This window comes from Schistocerca gregaria, chromosome 8, assembly GCF_023897955.1.
Source record: "Schistocerca gregaria isolate iqSchGreg1 chromosome 8, iqSchGreg1.2, whole genome shotgun sequence".
Taxonomy (NCBI): domain Eukaryota; kingdom Metazoa; phylum Arthropoda; class Insecta; order Orthoptera; family Acrididae; genus Schistocerca; species Schistocerca gregaria.
The window spans coordinates 160,007,666-160,026,077 of NC_064927.1; the positions used below are offsets into that span (position 1 = coordinate 160,007,666).

Consider the following 18,412-nt stretch of genomic DNA (forward strand, 5'->3'; position numbering starts at 1 on the left):
CGGGAGGATGACGGTTCAATCCCGTCTCCGGGCATCCTGATTTAGGTTTTCCGTGATTTCCCTAAATCGTTTCAGGCAAATGCCGGGATGGTTCCTTTGAAAGGGCACGGCCGATTTCCTTCCCAATCCTTCCCTAACACGAGCTTGCGCTCCGTCTCTAATGACCTCGTTGTCGACGGGACGTTTAAAACTAACCACCACCACCACCAGAGCCGATGTCATCAGACTAAAAACGAACAAGAGAGAATTACAGATAAGGATAAGCGGCCATAGTAAGACTCATCTACGCTGTGAGAAGAACGCACACCAATTGTATGTGGTGGTCCAGCTGAATTTGCGTGCACAAGAGCTTCATCGGCTAACTTCAATGCTAATTGACTCCAAAACAAAGCAATGTATCAATTTTTTCTTCAGAATTATTTGTCAGGACAACCTCCCCTACAACACAATTACAAGCTATGCAGACTGTTTCTGACTACCCCGTATACCTAAAGAAACAGAGATTAATGTTAACTAAGCAGTGCGCTAGATGACGATCAGTTTGACACGAGAGAGGAAATTCTGACGATGCGGTTAATAATGGAAGCAAGGAAAATTCTGAGAAAAGTATGGATACGCTACAGGGAGACACGGGTCATAAACAATATGAACAACAGCCAAGCGGGAATAATAATAGTAGACGACCAAGAACGAAATGCTCATCTTTAAAAGGGTGTAAGACAAGGACGTAGCTTTTGGCCTCTCTTGTTCAATCTGTATATCGAGGAAGCAATGGTGGAAATAAAAGGAAGATTCAGGAGCGGAATTAAAATTCAAGGTGAAAGGATATCAATGATACGATTCACTGGTGACGTTGCTATCGTGAGTCAAAATTAAGAAGAATTACATGAACTGCTGAACGGAATGAATATTCTAATGACTGTACAGTACGGACTGAAAGTAAATCGAAGACAGAGGAAGGTAATGAGAAATAGTACAAATGATAACAGGATTGATGATGGTCACGAAGTAGATGAAGTTAAGGAATTATGTTACGAAGGCAGTAAAATAACCAATGACGGAAGGAGCAAGGAGGACATCAAAAGAGACTAGTAATGGCAAAAAGGGAATTCCTGGCCAAGAGAAGTCTACTAACATCAAATATCGACCAAAATTTGGGGAAGAAATTTCTGAGAATGTACGTCTGTAGTACAGCAACGTATGGTTGTGAAATATGGACTGTGGGAAAACCGGAACGGTAGAGAATCGAAGCATTTGTGATGTGGTGTTACAGAATGTCAAAAGTTTGTTGGACTGATAAGGTAAGGCATGAGGAGGTTCTGCGCAGAACGGAGAGGAAAGGAATAAGTGAAAAACACTGAAAAGGAGAAGGTACAGGATGATAGGACATCTGTTAAGACATGAGGGAATGACTTCCATGGTACTAGAGGAAGCTGTAGAGGGCAAAAACTGCATACGAAGACAGCGATTGGAATACATCCAGAAAATAATTGAGGAAGTAGGTTGCAAGTGCTACTCGGAGATGAAGAGACTGGCAGAGGAGAGGAAATCGTGGCGGGGCGGCATCGAACTAGTCAGTCAGAAGACCGATGACAAAAAACAGGATGCAGTGCATAATGCCAGAACATAGCTTATCGCTTGATCTGTTGGTAGGGTGGAGGAGGGGGGCGGGTTGGGGGGGGGGGGGGCGGCCGTTATTTGACGAATGCCGATTCGCTATATCTTAGAGCCACGCGAGCAAAGATCGGCAGACTTAAAATCTTTACGTCCACTTCTGGATGTAAATGGGTGAGGCAGGGCGCACCGTGCTCTCTTTAGGTTCTGGGTGAACTAACCGTATGCTTCAAGAAAAATTCCGTGCAAACATATAGCAGTAAATTGTTTGTTTCTGAGTTTTAACTAAATAATTTGAACTGGGAGCATGGGAATAGTCAGTGGGTGCCTAAGCTTCAGTTCGGTGTCCGGGGCCCTACTTGGCGCCCTGGAAGACCTTGTTTCGCACTGGCATGGCTGGCCTATGGAGCAGCCACGGTGAACTGCGTTTGTCGTAAGGAGTCGCAGCAGCTGGAATCTGCAACCGAAGGAACAGACATTCTGAAGAGAGTTCAAGAGTGCTGCGTGGTGTCGGAGCGAATAGCGTGGCAGTGCAGCGAGGACGGTGTGGGGCTTAGGAAGGCGAAGACTGGGTGTGGTCTGCTGTCAACATGCGGGGAATAGAATTGTAAGGATAAGCCTTCTTGTAACTGATATTCTACCATTCTTGTTATGAGATTTCCGGTATTGTGCTACACCATATTGTGAATATCTGTCTGTGTTGTCTGTATGGTGTTTTCCTTGGTGTCGATTTCATTGGATGTCCTTGTGCCTGTTGTCTTGGTCATATTTACTACACTTTGTAAGGTTGATTGGTGAGAGGCCAAACAATATATTGTCTGCCTTGTATTAGGCACAGATAGGTTGACTTTACATTCATTTTTGCCCCTTTAAATGTTTTATTATTGCTGTGGGATAAGAGTCCACTGTACTGGCTATTATGTTACTACATAATATGTCAAGGTCATTTACTAAAACTGAGCGTTATTTCTAGGTTTTCATTACTGTTAATGTGCTGTCATTATTGTGTGGCACATATTGTTAATAAAATTAATTTGTGTTTCTCTACACTCTCATAACCTACAACCACAGCACTCCCTTAAAAATACTGCATCATAACAATACGGTGAGTTTTGCAACACTGTAACCCTCTGACCACAATATCGCAATCATGAAATCTTGTTTGCTCTACATATGTGCTCAATAATTTGGTCTCAAAAAGTCACACCTTATCAAAAATCCCCAGTTGTTGATTTACTGGTTTACAAGCTTCCATGTCTACAGCGACAATTTATCTCTGTGTTAGGGATGCCTGCTGTACTTGTAACGGTCTTAATGGGAAATCCTCTTCCAGTAGCATATCCACAAATTTAAGCCGCGTATCGACATACGGAGACAAACACTGTCTGCTGCTCCAGCCAGACGATGCCCCATGTTAACAGCAGACCACAACCAGTCTCAGCCTTCCTAAGCCCCCGTAGGTATCAACACAGACAATAATAGTCAGAGAGTTTGAAGCTGAGTAAGTGTGAAGGATATATTCTACAGTATGAGCCCACATATTAATTTGTAACTGCAGCTGGTGTCTAGAATAATTTCTACCTTAATCATATACACAGGAGTATAAATATTACGAGAGTGATTGCTTGTGCAAAAACGATCTAAGAACAATTTAAACTTTTCTTGTCAAATAAAAAACCATTTAATTAATAAGTTAAGAGGAACAATTTTCTAATATGCATTTATATGGAGGGGTTTCTTGTTTTGGTGTGCGAAATACTTTCACCAAATGTCTAACAGTATTTATGACATAAACCTAACACGAGAAGAGAGTAAACAAATAGTTACTAGTGAAACTCACCTCTAAAGATATTAGTTAAAAATGTGAGAATGTAGACAGTAGCATTCAGAACACAGCTCTTGGATCAGTGGAACATGATTTAAAACATATAATAAAAAGTGGTAAATAACATGGAATGAAGAATTGGAAAAAGTAATAAGACAGGAAAATAAAGCATATTTAAAACATCTACAAAGAAAAAGTCCCGAATTTAGATCAGAGTGTAATCGAAAATATCAGTTGCTAAACGAGACTGTAACAAAACATACAGAGAAAGTTGATTCATTAAAGAAATCAATCATTTAAACATAGAGGAAAATATGCATTAAACATTAACATAATAAGCTAAAAATAACTGGAAGAACGTTATAAAAATTTGTTGCATGCACAAAACTTAATGGAAAAGCAGAATTGGGTAAAAGTGGGAAAGCGTTAAATGTAGTTATATTAGTAGCATTAAAAGAAGCTTTAGATACAGCGGAAAACAGAAAGGCAGCTGATATAGTGGGGCTTAACAGTGAGTTATTAAAATAAAGCAGAATTCCTAAATTTATGCTATGAAAACAGATACTGTTACTGAATTTTTAAGAAAGGGGATCGAAAAGACTTACCATTATAGGAGAACAAGTGTACATATAAAATACACGCAAATTTTTAACTGTTAGGGTAAGACTAACAGCCGAAAAACTTGTAGCTCGAGACCAGAGCGGATTTAGATTCTGATAAACAACAATGGATTATAATACGTTTATTTCTAAGCCAAATAAGAGAATTTAACAACGAAACGCAGTAGCCTTTATTGATTATGTCAGTAGCTTTCAGATTGAACAGAAGGAAACTCTGGTTAACATTGCTGGAAAATGGAGTACCGTGACACTGGATATATTCTATAAGAAGCATGTACAATGACAGTAAATGTTCAATAAAAACAACAGTAAATATGATGGGCATTATAACTGATGAGTTGCAGAGGGTTGCAGTCTTTCTCCAGTTATATTAAATTTATATATAAATGACATGATTAAAAAATGGATTGAGGAAACAAAAAGCCATAAGACAATAAGCACCAGTACATAAGACATTGATCTAATCTGAGTACCAGACTATGACATATTTACTAAAGCACCAGCAATGATTAACATCATTCCTGCATGCACTCATTATCCTTGTACATATTTCTTTCCAACCAGATCTTCGTCATTTTACAGTAATCGCAGCTGGTGGAGTCTCCTTAAACAACCTTTAACTGAATTCACTATATTTGAAAATTTCTATTTAGAGCACGTATAAATTCTTTTTATACCTGCCACTATCATTATTCTTGTTATTATTATTATTAGTAGTAGTGGTAGTATAATTATTGCAATTACCAATATTAGTGGCAGCAGCTGTGGTAGTACAAGTACTCACAGTACTAAATTTGTTTGTTCTAGTAAAATTACTATCGCACTAGAATAATTTGGGACTGCACTATCGGATGGGCTCAAAAAATTCCACTTGAGAGTGATGTTCTGCAATATATGTTAATGGCAGATACTGAATCACTTGAAAATGGCATAAAAGGCCGAAAACAGGGTCGTAATTAAATTAGTACAGTCGAATGGCAGTGTGTTTATTTAAAAATTATTGTATGATTGTTGCTCAACAACATCAAAAACTGTTTCTCGCACAATTGTTTGCTTACCTAATTTGTTTTTACGTAATACACAAGATTTATTTTTCTAATGAAGTCAGACAAATGTCCTGTTTGGATCATTATGTGACGCAACTGTATGTGGGGAAATCTTCTGTATCTGACACCAATAAGAGGAATTAAACATAACTGGTCTTTTGTCACACCAAAAATAGTTTCGTGCACGATACTGCACACTACCAGTATGTTCCTAAAAGCCGCTTGCATAAATCTGATTTGTAGGAGGTCATGTCTTGGATGCTGTTGACCACAGGGATAAATGATCAAGTGTTCTGGAAAGCCCTCGCCGTACCGACCATTTGTATATCTACGGCAACTGTAGCTACCCCGCAGTACAGAATGAAAATGTAAACATTACACAGTTCCTTCACCCCAGGAAAACTGAGAAAGTCGATTGGTTCTTTCTGAACAGGTGTGGTCTGTGGTGGGCCATATGCGGCAGACGACCCATAGAAATTTTGATATTGGGTACAAAAAGTACCAGTTGTTCTATTCATGGCAAATCCTCGGAGTTTTTACCATAGGTTCGTAAGATAACATTCTCAGAAAACGTCGAAACGTTTCCGACATCATTATCTGTTACCGTGATCCAGAAGTTCAAAGTTACCTTACGTAGGCAGAAAACAGCAAACACTGGTCTTAATCCGTTTTTGCACAGTGAGTCACAACTAGCACAGAAAATAGGTAGATTAAAACTATAAATTCTTTAGACATTCGTCCATAACCGCCATTTTCCGGTTTCGGTGCCAGAATTAATAATTGTAGTGTGGCCACTAATACAAATTCTATTCATTGCAAGTTCTCGAAATTTTTACTTTTAGTTGCTCAAATGATGTGGTCTGATGCAGTGTAGGGCATAAATGTAGTTTCAGCTGACATAGGGCTCTTGATTCACCGTCACTCTTCTGAGGTCATTAAAACACGTTTTTACTAAACATTTTTTCGCCAACAAAGTCTTATGATGATTGGTTTCTGTAAATCCCTATAATGGATGCTTCACGCCTATATAAACATGGCCAACACAGTCCCACAGTGAGAAAAAAACACGCTCAGAAGGTCTTAACATGCCTGAAAGAAATTTAAAATGACTGAGAAAAATTATGCAAAGCATGAAAGATGGCAAATTTGGTAAAACGTTTCTAATAATATGCAAATTATAAGCCTGGCATTTTCAGTGATTTGCGATCAATGAGCGAAATGTCCAGAAAAAAAGTAAAGCAAACGATTTTGTGTGTAACCTTGTACCATGTGTAGTTACTATTCGATTATATATGGTAAAGTTTATAACTGTATATAAGGAAATAAATAAACTGTCAAAACTGTACTGACATATAGAATTGGTTTTGTGTAAGCATCAGAAATAGAAAGGAAGGGGAAGGGTACCTGGAAAATCCTCCTGTTGTGGGGAAGGGGGGGAGGAGGGGGTGGGAGGTGGGGGGGTTGTGGGAAGGCGAATACGCTCCTCTTTAGAACACTGACCGAAACGTGGGAACCAATGCCTCAATCCTCATTCCGCCTTCCTCGACAGAAATTTTGCAGATTTTCTATGCAGAAAGAGTGTGGCAAAGAGACAGCGACGGTGGCAGAAGAGAAGACTGTGCCAGTGGGAGAAAAAGAGAAAGGCGTTAGTGACGATGGGAGAGAAAAAGCTTCAGTGAAAGAGAAAGATGAAAGAAGACGCAGTGGAAGCCAAAGAGAGAGGGGATATTGATGGTCAGTGAGAGACAGTGGCAGTAAGGAGAAAGAGAGAGGAATGGAGATAGAAGCAGTGAGAGCAGAAAAGATAGGAGACAGTGCAAATGAAGAAAACAGGAAAATCGAGGCCATATATGACGTTGGGGAGAGGTGGAGGGGGGGGGGGGGTCTTGAACACGTAGGTATAGCGGAAAGGGCATTCTGGCCAAAAAATTTAAATACGTAGGTGTTGCAGGAAAATAATTTGGACCCCCAGGAATTTTTGAGCAGCCGAGGTATGTTGGAAACAGTGGCATGGGAAAGGAAGACAAAGGGAGACTGTGTAAGCCAGAGAAGAGACAGTGGCAATGCGACATTCTTGAAATCAACAGAAGGAAAAGGAGGCAGTGGAAGACAGACATATACTTGTATAAACAGTGACTGTGAGAAGATTTACCGAGTATGAATCCTTAACTATAAAGAGTGATTGAGTAAATGAGCGCGAATGTGTTCACATGTCAGAATTTTTGCCGAGAAAGGCGTAACGAGGATTCAGGCACCCAGTTCATCAGTCTTGTAATGAGGAGCATATTCTGCCTTTTTGTGCTCCGACATGAGCATTTTTGCGCTATTGTAAGTTATTAATGATGATAGTCTTACTGGATTATGTCAAACGTTACAACAGGTGTTCAACCTGGTCTAGATTTGATTTATAATGAGGTGATTTTACCACTAATGGCAGCTGTCACTGTTGTCATTTCCATTGTTGTAAAGTCAAGCTCAGCTAAAAAGGTTTACCATTGCTTATATTTTATTTCAGTGTCGTGACATGACACCATTTATTTGCGCTTGATAAGCGTGTAAACATCGAGGCTGCTGTGGCAGAAATTAAATCCTAAACAGCCATAACTGTAACGTGAGGTTCTCTCCAAAATAATATCCTTCTCAGACTAGGACAAGTGTTACGGGTGCATGAGCATCGTTTCGTAATAAATGAGAAGCGACACACAGACAAATAAAGGAGACATTGGCTTCCAGCTACCGAATATAAGACAAGGAATTTTTTATACATATTTGTTATTTTCTTAAAACAAGACTCATTGAGATGTCATGCTTGTACGCAGATCGATATTTCACACAACATTTAACACACTATAAATCTAAAATCACTGAGTTCTTTCGTTTAATGTTCCTTAAAAAAATATTATTCTGATGAGTGGGTAAGATACCCAAAACAGTTACTTTTACTTAACTATGAACATTCCCGGTAAACAGAGGAAGTAAGAGAAGATAAATTGTACCACCTTACTTTATATTCAACACATTAGAATGAGATGTATATATATATTCGACAGGGATAATTTACTAATGGCGAGCCTTTGTACGTAATCATGTACGAATTTTCAAACATTAAGTTATTCCTGGTTCACGCGACATAGTCTACAAAAAGTACAAAATAACAGGCACCGAGTGATTTTATAATTAGAGAAATCGAACGAGTTACTGTGTCAGCCATGACAATGCGCATTAAAACCGGTTTCTGATTCACCCAGATATACAATAAGTCGTCCCGAAACAATGACACACTTTTCACAAAGAAAATTTCGGGAACTAGCTCCTCTCACAGCAATAAAAAATTAAATCATCAATTTAAGATCTGAACTCTGCATTGGAAAAACGGAATATATTTCAGTCATATACTTGCTAACTGATGTACGCGGTTATCTCTTTAACTAATGTTAATAGTCATGCAGATCTCCGAAAAGAAAAGAAATTACTGGTTACGGTTTAGAAAAGAGCTCGCATAAATTGTCATGTATCAAATAAGTCCGTTTCTGGAACAAGAATCGAGTATATCAGCCACACGTAACGGACAGCAGTGTTACATGTTCCCTCCTCGGCAGTGGAGACGCAACTGAGAGACAACTGCGCGGCGCAGGCGCGCGAGCGTGGCAGATGAACAGTAGAAAGCGAGTGACGCTGCATTCCGGCCGTATCCCCCCAGGATGGGCGCAGCGCATGCGCTGTGGTATGCACGAGTCCTCGTATATAGCGCGACGTAGCGCGGGTAGCCTACGTCAGAGTGAGCAGGCGAGCGGCGCCGCGAACGTCGGAGGCAGCAACGAGGCGTCGCTACGGTTTTGACGCACGACACGTGGACACATCCTGCAAAAGCTGCGTCTGGCTGCAGCGGAACTGTCAGCGGGCTTCTCTTGTACAGGTATGTGTTTCTGGCAAACGGTTTCAGTTTTCGTTTTGAGTTAGTCATATACTGTTCTTCCTTGCGTCCACCTCGATGTGTATACAATAAATTTTAATTAGTGCACGCTGTTTTGATTTATTAATGCTTCTTGCTATGTATTAGCAAAGAAGAAAATGAAAGTACTGTACTTAAAATTTGTCTAGCCATTGTTCAACCTTTTTAAACTATGTAGATGCCCTACCTGTTGAATGTCATTCAATATTTCCATCAGAAGCAACATATGTTTTGTTTACAATATGTGTGTGTTCTTTTCAAAAACGAAAACATGTGCATACCTGCTATTTGTGAAGGAAATAGTGAAGACTTTAGTTAAAGCTAAATTTTTGTTTAGTTAATGATCTCAACACACATTTTCAGTTAATCTAGATTTATATTTGACGGAACCATAATATTCAGTTACTAACATACTAAAACTAACTAACTTCCTTTAGAAAACAATTTTTGCAGCCGATTGACGTGTAGTTATATTTATAGACAGCACTATCGACAGCAACGAAAACAGTATAGTTGGCTACTGGATTGAATTCAAGGATAAGAACCTATGGAGAACAATACGGTTACGAACGCTTTTAGAAATGTAAAAACATATCCCAGAAGTAGATTATCAAACATAATTTTCAGTGAAATACTTCTTTCTATTGTTAACTAGTACAGTGTGTGAAATGTTTCCGGTAGTTTTTGTCATTCTTAATAAACAGGTGTAGAATTTCTGCACTTTTACATACAGTATTTACTGCAAAAATAAGTGCATTATATCTGTCACAGAGAAGTGCTTAAACATACAGGAATACTCACAACTGTTTTGTGGTATATGCACTCCATCACAAATATCATTGTTAACTGATGGCTAACAGCGTTCATAGATACAACATAAGCATAAAACTGATCTCCAGCATCCAATTTAGAAACACAGGGAGAACTATGCAGCCATAGATATAAATATTTCAATTTGTTCAAGGTAAGTCAAATCTGTTTACACATAAAAGGACAGTAGTAAGTAGCAAATGCAGTCATTTTTACTCGATTTTTACCTGTAACAGTGTTTGATCAGGTAGTGTTTGTATGAGTGTGTCTGTGTGTGTGTGTGTGTGTGTGTGTGTGTGTGTGTGTGTGTGTGTGTGTGTGTGTGTGTGTAAGTACGTATCTGGGTAGGTTTGTTTCAAAACATCATTGTAAAAACATCACGTATTAGGTAAACACATGGTAAACTAAGTAGTGTAAATGGTTGATGAGTAGCGATATTCACCGTTAAAAAAATTATTTTTTGGCACATGAAAATAAGTAAATATTTACTCTGTAGTTTGTGTACACCTATATTCACACGTGTAGTTATGTACATGACCCTCCTAAAACACGCACACACCTTTAGAAATATGAGAAGCTACTTCAAGTGCGCGCGAACTTTATTGTTTATGTAACTTAAGCGTTTGTTTCGTAAATAGTGCTGATATCATAACATAAATTCCTATTGTAGTGAAACAATACACGATTAAATATTGACATAAAACGATCTGTCATTAATGAAACGATCTGTCATAAATAAAATAGTGTGCCATTAATTACACAGACATACAGAACGATCTTCTGACGTGTTCTGATAATATATAAAATGACCGTAGCCCATAGATGCATATGTGCCAGCAACTTAAGGTTATAGAGAATACAATAATAACTCGAAGCTGTTTCGAGATTGTGAGAAGTTCTTTCCACAGCCAAAAATACAAAAATTAACTGTTAGCAGCTCCCTTTGTCTAATGTACATGATGTAGCAAAATCACTTGATCCTTGGAGAAACTCTTAGAGCAGTTCCCCCACAACTCAATGCAGTTTCTTTCTGTATTAGCACCGCTTCATAAATGTTTCGTTTACGAGTTATTATTGAAAAATTTATACTATTTCGCTTTTCACAGGGCAGTTAGCTATTTATAAGTTGTTTACTATATCATCAGTTCACAGCAACTCATAGCAACTGTTCAAAATATTGTGCTTTTGTTTCTAGATATGTGTGAACTCGTCTCATCAAAGACTGTGATACTCTAAAACTACCAGACAACTGCGGATAGGTTCTCCAGAATTCCATGCCCACTGGTACAGTGTATTCACAAATTCATTTTCCATTTGAAAAATTCTGCCTTCTATGATTTCTAAGAAACCAGAGAATTGAGACTAGGCACGTGTACAGGCCATCCATTCGTTTTGACGTCTGTCGGTCAGTGCCTCTCGACAGTTACGAGTATAATTCATGGTGCATATGCCAAATACATCATATGATCTTTCTCACTGGTAGGGACACTTAAATGAGAACACTTGATAAAGTAAGTTACACGTTATTATGGCAGCACAAGTAACTTTTATTGCATGCTACTCTATACTTCAAAATAGCCTGATATGTCACAATGTACGGGGAAGCACAAAAGGCCTGAAAAGCTTGTAAGGGTGTTGCAGCGTAGGTAGTGCTGAGAAATAGTTGTTAACGGTTTCCGACTTAATTAGAATTACACTGACTGCATCTGGCGGTCCGTTTGAATTTGCGCCCGCGACAGCCTGATTCGATGCTAATTAATCCGAAATGGGGCAACGTGTCGAATTCCTTTCTTAACAATTATTTTTAAGTACAAGCTACCCTGAAACACACTTAATATCTTTTTAGTCTGTTTCTGACCTCAATATCGCCATCAAGTCTCTCAAAACAGAGGTAGGAACGTTCTACTAAATGTTACCTTCCGCGGCGACAGAAATCCACTCCAAGATCACGGAGCCACTCGAGAACCCCTGTGTCAGCTTCCTCATCGTTGGAAAATCTTTTTCTCCAAGATGTTCTTCCTATTTGCAAAATATACTATTTGATCAAAAGTATCCGGACACCTGGCTGAAAATGACTTACATGTTCGTGGCAACCTCCACCGGTAACGCTTGAATCAATCGATCAATCGATTTCGGTAGGTTACGCCGGGCACGAAGTCGGCGTTCCAAAACATCACAAAGGTGTTCTATACGATTGAGGCCAGGACTCTGTGCAGACCAGTTCATTACAGGGATGTTATTGTCGTGTAACCATTCCGCCACGGGCCGTGCATTATGAACAGGTGCTCGATAGTGTTGGAAGATGCAATCGCCGTCCCCAAATTCCTCTTCAACAGTGAGAAGCAAGAGGGTGCTTAAAACAGCAATGTAGGCCTGTGGTGCCATAGTGCCACGCAAAACAACAAGTGGTGCAAACCCCCTCCATGAGAAACATGATTACACTATAGCACCACCACCTCCGAATTTTACTGTTGGCACTACATACGCTGGTAGATGACGTTCACCGGCCATTCGCCATACCCTCACCCTCCCATAGGATGGCCACGTTGAGTACCGTGATTCGTCACTCCACACAACGTTTTTCCACTGTTCAGTGGTCCAATGTTTACGTTCCTTACACCAAACAAGGCGTCGTTTGGCGTTTACCGGTGTGATGTGTGGCTTATGAGCACTCGCTCGACCATGAGATCCAAGTTTTCTCACATCCCGCCTACCTGTCGTAGTACCTGCAGTGGATTCAGATCCATTTTGGAATTCCTGTCTGATGGTCTGGATAGATGTCTACCTATTACACATTACGGCCCTCTTCGACAGTCGGCGGTCTCTGTCAGTCAACAGAAAAGGTCTGCCTATTCGCTTTTGTGCTGTAAGTGTCCCTTTACGTTTCCACTTCACTATCACATCGGAAACAAAGGACGTAGGGATCTTTATGAGTGTGGAAATCTCACGTACAAGTGTATGACGCAAGTGACACCCAATCACGTGACCACGTTCGAAGTCTCTGAATTCCACGGAGCGCCCCATTGTGCTCTCCCACGATGTCTAATGGTTACTGAGATTACAGGGTACCTGGTAGTATGTGGCAGCGTAATGCTCCTAATATGAAAAACGTATGTTTTGGCGGTGTCCGGCCACTTTTGATCAGAAAGTGAGAATAGGTATTGTATGCCACAAATTCTGGACTTCCAGATCACCACAACCTATTCTTTTTCAGCCTTGATCAAATTGTTGACACCATTTTCCTACGGATGGACGAAACATTAAAATAGGTCCATTGTAGTTGTTGTTGTTGTCTTCAGTCCTGAGACTGGTTTGATGCAGCTCTCCATGCTACTCTATCCTGTGCAAGCTTCTTCATCTCCCAGTACCTACAGCAACCTACATCCTTCTGAATCTGTTTAGTGTATTTATCTCTTGGTCTCCCTCTACGATTTTTACCCTCCACGCTGCCCTCCAATACTAAAGTGGTGATCCCTTGACGCCTCAGAACATGTCCTACCAACCGATCCCTTCTTCTGGTCAAGTTGTGCCACAAACTTCTCTTCTCCACAATCCTATACAATACTTCCTCATTAGTTATATGATCTACCCATCTAATATTCAGCATTCTTCTGTAGCACCACATCTCGAAAGCTTCTATTCTCTTCTTGTCCAAACTATTTATCGTACATGCATCACTTCCATACATGGCTACACTCCATACAAATACTTTCAGAAATGACTTCCTGACACTTCAATCTATACTCGATGTTAACAATTTTTTCTTCTTAAGAATCGCTTTCCTTGCCACTGCCAGTTACTTTGCTCCACAAATAGCAAAAGTGCTTTACTACTTTAAGTGTCTCATTTCCTATTGTAATTCCCTCAGCATCGCCCGACTTAATTCGACTACATTCCATTATCCTCGTTTCGATTTTGTTGAAGTTCATCTTATATCATCCTTTCAAGACGCTATCCATTCCATTCCTCAAAGTTTTTATTTCTTCTCCATGGCTTTTAATACCTACTCCGAATGTTTCTTTTGTTTTCTTTACTGCTTGCTCAATATACAGATTGAGAGACTACAACCCTGTCTTACTCCCTTCCCAACAACTGCTTCCCTTTCATGTCCCTCGACTCTTATAACTGCCATCTGGTTTCTGTACAAATTGTAAATAGCCTTTGGCTCCCTATATTTTACCCCTGCCACCTTTATAATTTGAAAGAGAGTATTCCAGTCAACATTGTCAAAAGCTTCCTCTAAGTCTACAAATGCTAGAAACGTAGGTTTGCCTTTCCTTAACTTTCTTCTAAGATAAGTCGTAAGGTCAGTATTGCCTCACGTGTTCCAGTATTTCTACGGAATCCAAACTGATCTTCCCCGAGGTCGGCTTCTACTAGTTTTTCCATTCGTCTGTAAAGAATTCTTGTTAGTATTTTGCAGCTGTTGCTTATTAAACTGATTGTTCGGTAATTTTCACATCTGTCAACACCTGCTTTCTTTGGGATTGGTATTATTATATTCTTCTTGAAGTCTGAGGGTATGTCGCCTGTCTCATACATCTTGTTCACCAAATGGTAGAGTTTTGTCAGGACTGGCTCTCCCAAGGCCGTCAGTAGTTCCAATGGAATGTTGTCTACTCCGGGGGCCTTGTTTCGATTCAGGTCTTTCAGTGCTCTGTCAAACTCTTCATCCAGTATCGTATCTCCCATTTCATCTTCATCTACATCCTCTTCCATTTACATATACCGCGAAAATTTAACGGTTAACCAACGTTCGGTTTAGAAGCGAGGCCTCAAGAATCGTTCTGCTCTGCTTCCTTGATTTTTGGAGTACGTTTCCAGATGTGCCATTTCAATCGCACACTGTGAAGCACCCGTTATCTGTACCGCAGCAGAACTGTGTCTGAAGAAACCACGAAACATGTACCCTCTTTTGACAATCCACCACCCTTGTTACACAAAGGTGTAAGCGTGCGGTGACATGCGTAACGTACTTCCTTAAGTCCCCACACATAAAATTTGGAAGAGCTCGTCAGCTGAGAGACTGTCAGTAAAAACATCACTTAAATAAGTTTGCCGACTAACATGACAAGAGTCCGCGGCTCGTGGTCGTGTGGTAGCGTTCTCGCTTCCCGCGCCCTGGTTTCCGAGTTCGATTCCCGGCGGGGTCAGGGATTTTCTCGGACTCGTGATGGCTGGGTGTTGTGTGATGTCCTTAGGTTAGTTAGGTTTAAGTAGTTCTAAGTTCTAGGGGACTGATGACCGTAGATGTTACGTCTCACAGTGCTCAGAGCCATTTGAACCATTTTGAACTAACATGACAAGAAATGTATTTGTTCCCGTAAAAGCGGCCGTTCACAGCGGCCCTCACTTCCGCAAATTAAGTGTTAATGTTTGATCATGCCTACAAATACAGCAAAGCGTTTTTGAAGTAGTAAGAACTGTGTTAACCCTTGTATTGGTAGTACCCAAACATATCCACGTGATTCATCTCTCGTCTACGCGTCCATTACGCACAAAAAATGAAATCCCCAGTAATAAGGCGTGCGAAGGGGGTGTTCGAAGGTACATCTGGAGTAAGACCCGGATCACGCAGTCGGATCCTCTACACCTACGAGTGTAGGACTCGTCTGAAGTATGGTGAGCACAGAAGACAGTGTGCAGACGGCACATCTGAGGAATATCGTCCGACGTGACGTGACGAGCACGGAAAGTGGGTCTTCAAGATACGGACTGCTCTCTTTTACGTGTGGCATAGCACTGCAAACTACCGGGAGACGGTATATGGGCGATATATACTACAGTCAAAATTTCGACGATGGGTTCATATTTCACGACGATAATGCTTGAGCACATTGTGCAAATATGATCAATACAGGTACAAAACCTCCATCCAGCCATCCGTGGAGCAGTATGGCGTTGCAGTTGTGACTCAACATCCCAAAGATGTTCGGCCTCACATGTGGGTCCTCTTCGTTGAAATGTCTTTCCTCAAATTCGTTTGGAGGTTGAACCGTCCATGCCGCATTACACGCCGTAAATTAGACACTTGTGATCCTTTGGTTAAATTGTCAGGCTTATGGCAAGTTTTCGGAATACAATGTTAACATAACATATAATAACAGTAATGGTAACATCAGGAACTAAATTAACGACCCATAAATGATGTAGGCCACACAGTTGCGATTTGGTTAGAATAATGTTTATTCGGAAAGAAAATTAATAGTGTAAGTGATCGTATTTAGAGTTACTGTTACACTCGAGTGCATATCCATTTGACACAGCTCGATCATTCACAATCTCATTGCGAGATACAAGTTATCTACGCGAAAACTTAGAGTTCACACCAGGCGCGCGGCTGCTCACCGCTGTGAGACTAAGTACCGCGACACCATATAATGCGAAATTTTCTAAGTCGTTTCACTTCCTAGCTGCCCAAGGACCGACGGTCCGCTTTCGAGTCTGCATCCGCTCTGTCTTCTGTCCGTCCCCGGCCACGTTTCCCGTGCTCCGAATATCCTCGCTCAACTGACTAGGGCAGTTACCTTTCCTGAAGCAGTCAATCTGATTGGCTGCAGCTTATTCTACATTATTTTACATTTTAACATATTTCAATAATCAAAGCTTGACCACTTTCACGTCCTAAATAAATTAACAATAATATCCATTACATAATAAAAGTTAAATTATTTTACATAATACCAATACAATTACCTTCTTAGCTTTGAATGGCACGGCCAGTAGCCTTGCACCAATGCGCTATCTGATAAATAAATAAAGAACAAAACTAGCTGATATGCACTGAACTTTACAACACATATTCTATTACCTAATGATCGAATAAGGTGTCATGCTGTCATCGTTCAGTGTGTTTTGTGTGGAAGAAATCATGATCTCATGCTTTACTGTAAGTACTGATAATTGAAATTTACTATACCTTTTAAACAAATAAAGTTATAGAGTTGATATTCACAACATTTTTCATTTTAATGATGCGCTTTTATATTAAATGACGATGCTTAATATTCAAGTTTTATTGGGATCACCCTGAAAATTTATGGAGGATGGCAGATTAAAATTATGGTGGCATCATTCCCTGCATTACTACAGAATTAAATAGTTTCTATAATTGTTTCCCTTTATAGCCGATCTTAGATCCGCCATATTTAACACTACTACGTCTGCTCGGCCACCAACGGCTTCTGTTGAGTTTCTCTATGACGTAGGTTCTCTGTCTGTTCACTCTCACACTACAGCTCTTAGGCCTCAATACATAATAGACGCCTCTGAGTCTCTCCAACTCCTGGTGATTCTACGCCGTTTGAGACACACGGTCCTAGACGACAGGGTTCGTTTCACAGTACCTGTTGGCTGACTCCTTAGACCAAATATTTAAATGAGAGCGCAATGCTCGTTATCTCACACAGTTGAAGATAGCAAAACGAAAATCCAAGTTTTCGATTTCGCGTTTAAGAAATCGTTCACGCAAGAGAATCGAACATACCGTCCTTTGCCTATCGACTCCATTATGGACGATATAGAAATAAGCATACCTGACGTACAGAAACAACTGATAGAGTTGGAAACAAGAGTATTCGCGGATGGAATCCTACTTTCGTTTTACAAAGAGAAGTCCACGACATTGGCCCCTTTCATCTCGCCCTGTAGGATTCATGCCCCAGTGCAAAGTCCCAAAGCACTGGAAAAAAATCGTAATTGTCTTCTGTCTATAAGAAGCGTAAATAAACGGAAGGCAAAGATTACACTCTCAATATAGGTTTGTTACAGTATTTTTGAATATATTCTGAGTTTGAATACAACGAATTTGCTTGAGACCGGAAAGCTGATGTCCACGAAACAGTTCGATTTTAGTAAGCTTGTCCTCTGCTCACATGTCATACTTGGAAGGGCAAGAGCCAGATTTTAAATTTCTAGTTTCCAGAAAGCATTTGACATGATACCCCAACTCGAGACTGTTAACGAAGATACGAGTTAATAGAATAGTTTCCCAGATATGTGACTGCCTCGAAGACTTCTGAAGTAATTGCGCCCATTATATTAGCCTTGACAGTAAGTTTTCATCAGAGACAATGCTATAATCAAAAGTGCCCCAGGGAATCTTGATAGGACCGCTGTTATTTTGTACGTACGTAAGTGATCTGGCGGGCAGAGTGGGCAGAGGTCTGCAGTTACTTGCTGATGATTGTGTGGTGTACAGGAAGGTGTCCAAGTTGAGTGACTGTCGGAGAATACACGATGACTTAGACAAAATTTCTAGTTGGTATGATGAATGGCAGCTATCTCTAAATGCAGAAAAATGTAAGTTAATGCGCACAAGTAGGAAAAACAAACGAGAAAGGTTCCGATAAGCATTAGTAACGTCCTGCTTCACATACTCACTTCGCTTAAACATCTGGGCGTAAGGTTACAAAGTGATATGAAAGACAACGATCATGTGAGGAATCTGATAAGGAAGACGAATGATAGACTTCGCTTTATTGGCAGAATTCTAATAAAGTGCAAAAAAGACGCATATACGATGCTAGTACGACCTATTCTTGAG

The 18,412-nt window shown here is 40.2% G+C and overlaps 1 protein-coding gene across 1 annotated transcript in view; it reads left to right on the forward strand.

Moving 5' to 3' along the window:
• Positions 1–8,904: 8,904 nt before the first annotated feature.
• Positions 8,905–18,412, forward strand: part of LOC126285089 (protein O-mannosyl-transferase TMTC1-like) — a 192,159-nt gene continuing 182,651 nt past the window's right edge. Inside the window, exon 1 of the mRNA XM_049984414.1 lies at positions 8,905–9,021. The gene's annotated coding sequence lies outside the window, so the exon portion shown is untranslated. The remainder of the gene's footprint in view (positions 9,022–18,412) is intronic.